This window comes from Humulus lupulus, chromosome 7 (genome assembly GCF_963169125.1).
Source record: "Humulus lupulus chromosome 7, drHumLupu1.1, whole genome shotgun sequence".
Taxonomy (NCBI): domain Eukaryota; kingdom Viridiplantae; phylum Streptophyta; class Magnoliopsida; order Rosales; family Cannabaceae; genus Humulus; species Humulus lupulus.
This window is the reverse complement of record NC_084799.1, coordinates 4,612,455-4,623,326: the sequence shown is the minus strand read 5'-3', so window position 1 is coordinate 4,623,326 and position 10,872 is coordinate 4,612,455. Positions and strand designations below refer to the sequence as shown.

At 34.1% G+C, this 10,872-nt stretch overlaps 1 pseudogene; it reads right to left on the bottom strand.

Annotated features, from left to right (window-relative positions):
• Window positions 1–354: 354 nt before the first annotated feature.
• On the bottom strand, window positions 355–10,599 carry LOC133789744 (extensin-2-like; annotated as a pseudogene).
• Window positions 10,600–10,872: the final 273 nt, after the last annotated feature.

Sequence of the window (10,872 nt, the reverse complement as noted above, 5' to 3'; positions counted from 1 at the left end):
AGAGTACGTATGCATGCTAACTTTGTTTAGTATAATGGGGAAAATATATTATATTATCATTGTCTTTTTTTAATGCGTATATTAAATAGTATAGTGTTAAAGAAACGACAACAAGTGAGACAAGAAATCATAAACATCAAATATTAGTGGTTTCATTCCATAAAAGAAATAATAAAATTTATAAAACTTCCCTAAAAGGAACTCACACCTTTAATTATTGCCAACAAAAAGTATATAAAATGAACGAAATTATTAGATACGCAAACAAATGCTGCAAATTCTTCAAACCCGAACATGCATAAAAGAATGCAAAGTTATTGGAGCTCTAGGTTTGAAGTTATAACCATAGCGAACTTAGTAGTATTTAGGAGGTGGAGCTGAACTGTAGACGTATGGCTTGTGAGACGGCGGTGGTGGTGATTTATAGTCATACTTGGGAGTTGGGGGTGGAGGAGATTTGTAAGAGTGTGAAGGACGATGTACTATCTTTGATGGAGGTGGAGGAGTACTTTAAATGTAAGGAGGTGGCGGTGAGTGAACTGGTGGAGGTGGGGACTTATAAATGTATGGAGGAGGTGGTGACGGTGATGGTGGAGGTGGAGATTTGTAGATGTAGGGAGGTGGGGGAGAGTGAACTGGTGGGGGTGGAGACTTGTAGATGTAAGGAGGTGGTGGTGAGTGAACTGGTGGTGGTGGGGATTTATAGATGTATGGAGGTGGTGGGGGTGGGGGTGGGGGTGGAAACTTGTAAATGTACAGAGGTGGAGGAGAGTGTACTGGTGGAGGTGGAGACTTGTAAATGTATGGGGGTGGTGGTGAGTGGACTGGTAGGGGTGGAGATTTGTAAATGTAAGGAGGTGGTGGTGAGTGGACTGGAGGTGGTGGGGACTTGTAAATGTATGGAGGTGGTGGTGAGTGAACTGGTGGAGGAGGGGACTTGTAGATATATGGAGGGGGTGGTGATGGAGAAGGTGGAGGTTTAGATATATGGAGGGGGTGGTGATGGAGAAGGTGGATGTGGAGACTTGTAAACATATGGTGGGTGGCTTATTTCCTTAGGTGGTGGTGGAGATTTATAGATGTAGGGAGGTGGGGGTGACTGGATTGGTGGTGGTGGGGATTTGTAGATGTAAGGAGGTGGAGGTGAGTGCACTGGTGGAGGTGGGGACTTGTAAATGTATGGAGGTGGGGGTGAGTGGACTGGTGGAGGAGGGGACTTGTAGATATATGGAGGAGGTGGTGACGGAGATGGTGGAGGTGGAGACTTGTAAACATAGGGTGGGTGGCTTATTTCCTTAGGTGGTGGTGGAGATTTATAGATGTAGGGAGGTGGTGGTGAGTGCACTGGTGGAGGTGGGGACTTGTAAATGTATGGAGGTGGTGGCGAGTGGACTAGTGGGGGTGGGGATTTGTAGATGTAAGGAGGTGGTGGCGAGTGAACTGGTGGAGGGGGAGACTTGTAAATGTAAGGAGGTGGTGGCGAGTGAACTGGTGGTGGAGGGGACTTGTAGACATAAGGAGGAGGCGGTGAAGGAGATGGAGGAGGTGGAGACTTATAGATATAAGGAGGTGGAGGCGAGTGGACTGGTGGAGGAGGAGACTTATAGACGTAAGGAGGTGGTGGTGATGGGGATGGTGGAGGAGACTTGTAGACATAAGGTGGGTGGCTAACATGCTTTGGTGGAGGTGGAGACTTGTAAACATAAGGAGGTGGTGGTGAAGGAGATGGTGGAGGTGGGGAGTTGTATTGATATGGTGGGTGGATTACGTGCTTTGGTGGTGGTGGAGGAGACTTGTAAACATAGGGAGGAGAGTGTTCAACCTTCTTTGGTGGTGGTGGAGAAGCATAAATATAAGGGTTGTTGTAATCAGCAACTACACTAGTTGCTATGAGACAAATTGCCATAGCAAAAACTAGTCGAGGCCAATGCCTCGGCTATCCTTGGCATGATTGTAAACATGATTTAAACTTAAATGAAATTAAATAAATAAATAATTAAACAAATTAAAATATTATATTTTTGAGATATTTTACAATAATAATTATTTAAAAATAATAAAACCATATATTTTATAACTTAAATAAAATTTAATTAAACTTAAACTTAATATTATATTAAACATATAATATAATTTTTTTTTGTCACGACTAAATTCAAAAACTAGAACAAACATAAATAAATAAATTAATTAAAATAGGGTATTTTTAAGATATTTTATGATAATATAAACAATTAAATCATATTTATTTAAAAATAATAAAGACATACATATCATTTTTTTTATCTTATAAATTTGTGTAATAGTTTGTTTTTTATCAAGTGATTGAAGCTTTGTTTTCTTCATCAAATTTATCAAAAGACATTGTAAGATACATTAGAAACTAAAAATAATTTATGCATGTAAACTATTGTCTACACTATGACTTTTTCTATTCTTATTTTATTTCTAGTATTAATTTATTTTTAAATATTATTGTATTTTGTATATATGTTATGTAGTCGTGTAAATATATATACACGTTTTGTTTAGACGTTATAAATATAGAGAACTATAATTCTAGAACTATTGACATAAATATTTATATATATTATAGAACTATAATTCTTTTTATTATATATACTTTAAAATAGTGAACTAGTTTTTATTAAAATTATGGACAATGTTTACAACTTTAAAACTAAACAAACGTGTAATACACATTATTTTTACCCAGTATATATATAATAATAACTTGTTAATTTTCCATATACACTATAAATATAGACTAATTTGGGAGAATGAAAGTCCTGATTTTTTATATATCTATGGATAAATTATTAATTACTTCAAAAATGTTCTTACGTACAATTATAAAAAGAAAGGAGATAAATATATAAGTGAATGTTGATTAATTGTTGTAGCTTTACAGTAATAACTAAAGCCCAAAAGTAATTAATTAGTATGAGCGTAATTTAAAGATATATATAAACATTTCAACTAGATTTCAACTAAGAACAAATTAGATTGGCTCATTAGTTCTATGCATACGAAAGCCACGAACTGGTGTAATACCATAGATATTTATGATTGACCAACATCCCATTGTGGTACGGATGGTGCCAATAATTTCATGATAATCCCATAATTAATTATATTTTTATATGTAATAATTAATAAACTTGTTCCTGTTTTTCTGCAACAAACTTGTTCCTGTTTTATATATATATATATATATATATTGTAAAATAATGTATGTGTGTGTCAATTTTCAGACTTGCCCCCACTTTAAAAAGGGCCGCCTGCTTTTTCTCTATATAGGACAATTTTGGGTGACAAATTTCGAGCTAATTAATTTGATTCAAATCTTTATTAATTGTAATTAATACTGTATATAATATATATATATGTATATATTATAGGTTATTATGCGAGGTGACATCTTGTCCTCAAAAAGTGCATAAAATGATAATTAAAATCAATTATAAAATCAATTATCAGATGCGCAAATAATGCTTGAATTTTCTTCAAACGTTAACGTGCATAAAAGAGTTCATATAATAACCACGGCAAAGCTAGGGGGACTAGGCCATGGTCCTCTAATTTGTTTTTCTATATTTTTGTATAGTTTATTTTTGAAAAATATTATTATAAATATATGTGAAAATATATATTAGCGAAAAAAAATTATACAGTTATATATATTGTATATATTTAGTATAATTTTATTAAAAAAAATTGGTTCATATTTATGTTTTAGTCCTGGCTATTTCATTGATGGGGTGGGACGAGACAACCTGCTAGGATAGCGGTGAACTAACGAACTCCGACCTGTGGACCCGCTTTTTTTTTTTTTTAAATAAATAAATCATTTATACTAGTACTAACATAAAAAGAACATCATGTAAGCTATATATTATTATTGCTAAATGGTCCTAACTCTGATTATCAATAATATATAACTTTTGAACACCATAAACGAAACTCACCCAACAGATATATGTATGGAGAAGCAAATTGAATTATTAATCTATAATAATTATCTCCAAAAATTTTGGAACATGATTATGGCAACATTGAACTTGTTCAAGTACTTCATTAATTATTCAAGTCTGTACTTTCAGAGTCAAAAGCTTACGAAAAGAAGAAAATTGAGATTATTATTTATTACTAACCCACCCACTGATGACCCGTTTTGACATCCCTAGATGGGTGGAAGTGATGATAAAAGTTGAGGATTCTTAATAATATATATATATATATAAATACTTTAGCAGTGGTGGAGCTATGTGGCAAAATAATGCCATGGCATAATAAACCAGTAGTACCAGCCTGATCTCATCATATTCGGCCAACTCAACTCTTAATCTTTCTTAATTAAATATATCTACTACTGTGTATAGTGATCGATATAATTGAATGATAAGGGCTGAGGGAGTAGCCTCTTCATATAATGGTCTCTATGATTAGGCATGGCAAAATGGGGCGGTAAGGCATGGCGGAGTTGGGCTCCGACCCTATAAGAACCAATATTTACAGTATGACATGCAAATTAAGTCCAGTTGTGTCTGGAATGGTCTTATGTTATGTCTGGAGTTTGTTCGTTTTTAGTAAGTGTCCACATCAGCATGTGTGTACAACAAGGTTGTTAGTGATTAACATATGTTGGTTGTTTCTGATTTATACCTAATTGCAGCTAAGTATATATATTTGCCTGGTTAATTAGTTATAACCAACTCTCTTAGATCAGACGATTGGATATTGTGCTTTGTATTTTCTCTTCTCTTTCTTCTATTGATTTTTGCAGGTTCTTGCAAGAAACTCCATTGATGGTGGTTGAAGATTTCTGTGCAAGTTCTAATGAAGTCAAGCCGTGATTGCTGAAGGAGTTAATCTGGCTCTGATACCAATGGAAAAACCTAAGTTTTTGCCTATCTTTCCAATTCTACAATATTCATCTAGATTTTTATCTTGATTTATGCTTGAACATTAACAACAAAATCATAAGAGTCAACACACGAAATTACAAGCTTCGTCTGTACTGAAAACTTATTCCAGCTGACTAGTGCTTGGGTTCCCCGAACCAGGGTAATAACTCTCACTATATCAAGAAGTAATTTTACAATAACCAATTCAAGAATCAATCTGTCTATTGATCTTTCTACTCTCATCTATGATCGAATTTTTGATGTGGCTTCCTCCACGGGTACTCGTAACAAGTTGTCTTATTAAAGCCTGATTCAGAAGATTATTCAGCCTGCCAAACCGCCATTGACCACACATGACTTCCAGGTTGCGAATCCTGTTTTGTCTAAAAGTTTTTCTGGCAGTTCTCAACAAGAAGGTTTCTTCCACCGCTCCCTCTTCTTTGAAGTCGTCTATGCTCAAAGCTCCTTTGTTTAAAGGTTTGTCTGATTCTAGTTGGCAAGTATAGTTGTATACCGAGTTCAAGGACTTCACTAAGAGTTATAAGAAAGATCAGAAGCGGCAATTAGCATTTGAAGCATCTATGTACAAGCTTGTTCAGGTTGTCAAAGCTATGGTTGTTCATACTGAGTATGGCTCTCAGTTATCACCTTCGATTGATGTCTCTCCACCTGCATTTCATCGAGACTCCTTTGGCGAGTTTCTGTTGCTCCTGAGTCTTCTGTTCCTATTCAGGGGGAGTCTACTAGTCCTGATCAGGTTTAATCTCAGGTGCCCCCAGTCTCATCTACAGTGCCTCCTGCTGACACAGAGTTGGACACATCAGTTCCACCAAAGCTTTCTGATGCCCTTCCTCAGGCTCCTGATTCAACTGCACCTCTCCAGGGGGAGCAATATGATGCAATTGTCAATTGATTGTGGTCAAAGATTATGCTCAATGAAGGGGGAGATGATCTTATATTACTTCTCTTGTTGTTTTGTTCACGTGTTGTTCTTTGTTATTTTGGTCGTTTAAAAATTTGTTTACTGTTTCTACAGACTCTTTCATATTTTGTTCATATTTTGGCTGTTTATTAATACTATGTTTACTGTTTGTCCAGACTATTGTTGGTTGCGTGGTTAATATTTTGATTTACATTGATTTTTTTGTCATTGACCATAATTTGTCAAGGGGGAGATTGTAAGGACCAATATTTTCAGTATGACAAATTAGGTCCAGTCGTGTCTGGAATGGTCTTATGTTATGTCTTGAGTTTGTTCGTTTTTAGTAAGTGTCTACGTCAGCCTGTGTGTACAAGGTTGTTAGTGATTAACAGTTGTTGGTTGTTTCTGGTTTATACCTAATTGCAACTAAGTATATATATTGACCTGGTTAATTAGTTATAACCAACTCTCTTAGATCGGATGATTGGATATTGTGCTTTTTATTTTCTCTTCTCTTTCTTCTATTGATTTGTGCAGGTTCTTGCAAGAAACTCCATTGATGGTGGTTGAATTTTTCTGTGCAAGTTCTGAAGTCAAGCCGTGATTGCTGAAGGAGTTCAGCTAGGTCTTGATGCCATAGATCCAAAGGTGTTTAGATATGAGATATTGTTGAAGGGAGTTCAACATTGAAGCAAGGGGATCTTGCATCTATAACCAATGGATTTGGTTATTTAGGGTAAAAAGCTTCACTGTATTTTGAGATAGATTGTATAGTTTTACAGGTTGATTCTTGAACTGGTTATTGTAAAATTACTTCTTGATATAGTGAGAGTTATTACCCTGGTTTAAGGAACCCAAGCACTAGTCGGCTGGAATAGGAAAAGATATGGATAGACCTAGACGTTACTTGAAGAAAGAGGTATGTATATATATAAATTTATAAAAAGTTTACGATTTATTTATTATTAAAGTAGATATAATCAAATAATAATAATTAAATAATATATTGTACTTTATATTTTTTGTAGCTGAACACTCCGCCATATACACCAGCACAGATTAATGAAATGTGACAACAGCGGGCGAACGATATGGTGCCGATAGTTCAAAGTCATCATCCCGAAAAATAGGTTTTTATTGTTTATTTTTTGTATCTTACTATATGTCTAGCTAGCTACTGTAACATTTGTTAATTTTGTATGTTTAACAACAAATATTATAATTTTGTATATTTAGCTAGCAAAAACATATTAGATACACATTTCGGTTTTATTAATGAAAATTCAAATTTTAAATTTGCATATAATTTAGATTTTTTAATTAATATATTTAATTCTATTTAAAAAAAATTAATATATTTAATTCTATTAATTAATATACTGAAAATAATTAATTTTTTAAAAAAAAAATACAAAAATCAATGATGACTTGTTATATGAGTCATTGAATGTCTACAAAGTCTCCCCATGGGAGACGTTGTCCCATGGGAGACGTCATAGGTACCTACAACGTCTCCCATGGGGAGACTTTGTAGACATCCAATGTCCCCCCTGGGAGACGTCATTATATATATACAACATTATCATAGGCTTTAGGCCCGTGAAATTTTCCATTTGATTATAAGACCGTTGAACTTAAAATCAAGGTCTGCATTATTTTCTATTGATTTAATTAATTAAATAATTATATAAATCATTTGTGAAATTAATTATTTATAATTTGAACCTTGATTTAAACTTATTTATTAATTTAGATATCAATTTATCTTAATTAATAAATCTGTCATAATTTTTCTTTTCTTCTCTAAATTACGAAACTCTGTGAAACTATCCAAAATTGACATAGTCAACATTGATAATTCTAATTGATAATTAAATCAATTAATTGAGACTATCTAGATGATTTTATCCAAGGTACAGTGGGGACCATGGGCCTATGAAATCAAGCTTCAATAAGTTATCATAAATCTAACAAATAAATTTAGTAACTTATAAATTACTCATGACTCTACTAAATACTTGGAATTGCACTCTTGAATTCATAGAACGCTCTATAACAAATATAGATACGCTATTAATTATCCATTGTTACAACCATAATTGTCACTCAATCCTCTATAGACAGTCTACAATGAGATGTGACTAAAATCCTGTTTTACCCCTCATTGTATATTATCCTTAAAACACTTAGTTCCTTGTAAATGATATTTCAGTAGACTAATACTAATTACTGAAATGAGATCTCAATCATTTAACACCTTGAGCCAAACTAAAAGAAAACCATCATTTCACTTCTTCATCAGAAGCTATAGATGTTCATATCTATGATTAACACTCTCACTCAATTATACTACCAAGTTCCCAAGATGTAAGTATGGGCTAGTCTGTAGGGTAAGCTGGTAACAAACAAGTCAAAGAACTCAAATAATACAATCAGTTAGAATACTAACCACTCAGAATTGAGATTGAATTGACCTATGGTCAACTATATGATATGACTAGAATAGATAATAACGGTATGTTTACTTATCCTATCAACTGTCAATATCGGTCCAGTTTGATGTAACAAATACACCCGATCTTATCTACTTTGCTAATGTTCTGGAAAGAACATAACACTACAATGTGTAAGTAGATCATATCGTAGATTGGCAAGTCAGTGTAAATCATGTGCATTGACTAATCTTAGGACTAACTTATTTTGAACATATAATCATATTTATATTCCACTGTGATTACATCACTATAAATACAATTAGCTATATGTTCGGGATTTAATAGAAGTTTATATCAAACAAATAATCATGAAAATAAAACATGTGAGCAAAGTGATTGACCAAGTCAAAAAATAATTTCTATTCTTTTATTGATAATAAATGAGATTACAAAGAAATTGAGTTTTAATTAGGGCATAAAACCCTAACACATCAAGGGTCTCCGCCTGCGCAAAATGAGCAGATTGGGTCCAATGTGGAAGAACGGGGCTGGAGAAGATGGTGGAAGGTGGCGGTGGTGGCTGTTGAGAACACTGGGATTGAAAGAGATGAAATTGGAGAAATGATAGAAAAATTAGGGTTTTGAATTAACCATTTCAGTAATTTTTTTAACTTCCATTTTTTCTTATATTACAAAAATAGAGAATAAAATAGGTTTTAGTTTTTATAAATTTTATATAAAATTTTTATTAATTTTTAATTAAGTGATATTTTTTAAATTATTTTTATTTTAAAATCTATTTAAGATTATTTAATCAATTCAATAGTTAAAATACATTAGGGCATTTTGGTCATATTAAAAAATATTTTGATCAAAATTGGTTTCAGGGTCCAAATTGTACCGTTTTGCAAAACACATAATCTGAATTATCATTTAACAAAATATAAGAGTCAATCGAGTATTCGGGCAAAATACAGGAACCAAACTGGTATTTTCCTTATGAATTATACAAGGGTGTGCCTGAGATGGGTGAAGCCCAAGACAAATAAAGAAAAAATGTTATTTTTCTAATTTTTACTCATAAAATGATTTTTTTCTAAAATTTGGGAGTCTTTTATAGTGGGGGCCCAAGGTGTGGGTCTAGCCAGCCTATACTGACTATTAGTAAAGAAGAGAGGTCATGTCGCCTGATTCTATTTTTTTCTTTTTTTCTTTTTTTTTTTCGTGAGAAATTTTTATTTCATGTAACACGCTCTTGAAGGTACCCATTTAACCCTTGCTTTAATCATTTAGCTAGTTTTGGTTTTTTAAGAGTAATTAATTTCATTATTCATTTTTGGAGTATGTGGACTTGTTTAGTAAAGAGGTCATCGCGTACGTAATCAAGTGACAACATATTTAATTGTTATCAGTGTCTTTTTTAATGAGTATATATTTTGTGATCAGTAGTGCAAAGAAACTACAACGACAGAGACAAGGGCTCATAATAATAAGACCAAATTATCATTGGTTTCATTCCATAAAAAAAATTAATACAATCAGTCATGCCTTTCTCAAAGGAACTCACACTATTAGATAATAGATACGCAATTACAAACGTTGAAAATTTCTTCAAACTCGAACGTGCATAAAAGAAAGCATAGTTGTTAAAGTTCTAAGTTTGAAATTACAACCATAGTGAACTCAGTAATATTTAGGAGGTGGAGGTGAACTTTAGAGAGATAGCTTGCGAGATGGCGGTGGCGGTGATCTATAATAATACCTGTTAACTGGGAGTGGAGGAGATTTGTTTGAGTGTGAAGGAGGTGGCGTGTAGATGTAAGGAGGTGGGGGTGAGTGGACTGGCAGAGGAGGGTACTTGTAGACATAAGGTGGGTGGCTTACATGCTTTGGTGGTGGTGGTGACTTGTAGACATAAGCGGGTGGTGGCGAAGGAGATGGTGGAGGTGGGGTTTTGTAGCGGTAATGAGGTGACAGTGAAGTAGATGGTGGAGGTGGTGGGGATTTGTAGTGGTACGGTGGGTGGATAACGTGCTTTGGTGGCAGAGGAGGAGACTTAAAAAGATGAGGAGAGTGTGCAACCTTCTTTGGTGGTGGAGGAGAAGCATAAACATAAGGCTTGTTGTAATCGGCGACAACACTTGTGGCTATGAAGCAAATTGCCATAGCAAAAACTAGTCGAGGCCAATGCCTCGGCTGTCCTTGGTCTCTCATTTCCAGCAACTCTTAGCTTCTTTAGATCTACAACTTATTGGTGTGTAGTGACTTGCATGGTAAAGATGATAGAAGCTCATTTATATAGTAACTCTCCACAATCACGGTTGACTGTTGACTAGGAAATATATGTTTAATAACCAAGGTTCACGGCATATTTTAATTGCCATGGTTCTCTATTTTGTTTAAATAATAATTAATAGATCCAACTCTCTTCTAGTGAATTGTAATTCTCTTCATTTATTTTGTGCTTTCACAGTCAAAATGTCTTCATGGAGGCCACGAGCATTTAACAATGCCAAGTTGGTATGAAGAAGTGGGCTGAATAAGTCAAAGCGTGTTTTAAGTAATAAATCACTGCTGCTCGTGACTTTTGTTTTTCTTTTCCAAAAAT